Source organism: Penaeus monodon, chromosome 34 (assembly GCF_015228065.2).
Source record: "Penaeus monodon isolate SGIC_2016 chromosome 34, NSTDA_Pmon_1, whole genome shotgun sequence".
NCBI classification, from domain to species: domain Eukaryota; kingdom Metazoa; phylum Arthropoda; class Malacostraca; order Decapoda; family Penaeidae; genus Penaeus; species Penaeus monodon.
Genome location: NC_051419.1, coordinates 25,813,577 through 25,814,261, shown reverse-complemented (window position 1 = coordinate 25,814,261; position 685 = coordinate 25,813,577). Strand labels below are relative to the sequence as shown.

The 685-nt window shown below is 30.2% G+C and overlaps 1 protein-coding gene across 1 annotated transcript in view; it reads right to left on the bottom strand.

The window, feature by feature from the left end:
• The window catches only part of LOC119594864, a gene marked incomplete at its 3' end in the record, with an annotated part of 25,290 nt that overhangs the window by 21,364 nt on the left and 3,241 nt on the right, over nt 1-685 (bottom strand).

Genomic DNA, 685 nt, shown 5'->3' with positions numbered 1-685 from the left:
AGCAGAAGTTGTTTTTTTCTTTTCCCAAAAAAAAAAAATTAATAAATATAAGGGAAAAAAATTGCCTTGACTTTTTGCAAATTAGATTATTTAACAGCCTCTCATTGAATGCTAGGAAATTTTCAATGTTTTTCCCACAAAAAAATTTTTTTTTTTTTTAAATTACATTATGGTCCTTTCATAAAACGGTTTCAAGCATGTTACTAAAAAAGGTTTTTTGCATTTTCGTATCCACCACGAGTGAGCTCCTTTTTACATAAAGCCCAAATCTAATTGAAACGAAAGATTAAAAAGTATCTATTAGTGCCGTGTACTTCAAAAAAATAAAGACATAGGGCTTCATTTGGGTATTTTGATTTGAAAGGTTCATATAGTGGTCAAAATAGTTTTGCGTATTCATCCCCCCCCCCAAATCAAAAACCCCTTCGTATATCGGACAGTTGGGAAATTCCCAACATATTTAAAAACTGTAGATTTGCCTGAAATTTTACTGCATAGAGAGTATTTAAAAAGAAATTTTTTTATTCAATAGTTTGAATTTTTAAAACATTTTAGACTACCACACACACGAGCGCGCGCGAATGGGTTCATGCAAAAATCAAGAAGGTATGAATGAGAAGAAATTTTTTCTAGTGCAAAAAGGTTTTTTTTTCGTCAAAATTATATCTAACAGTGAGATTACAAA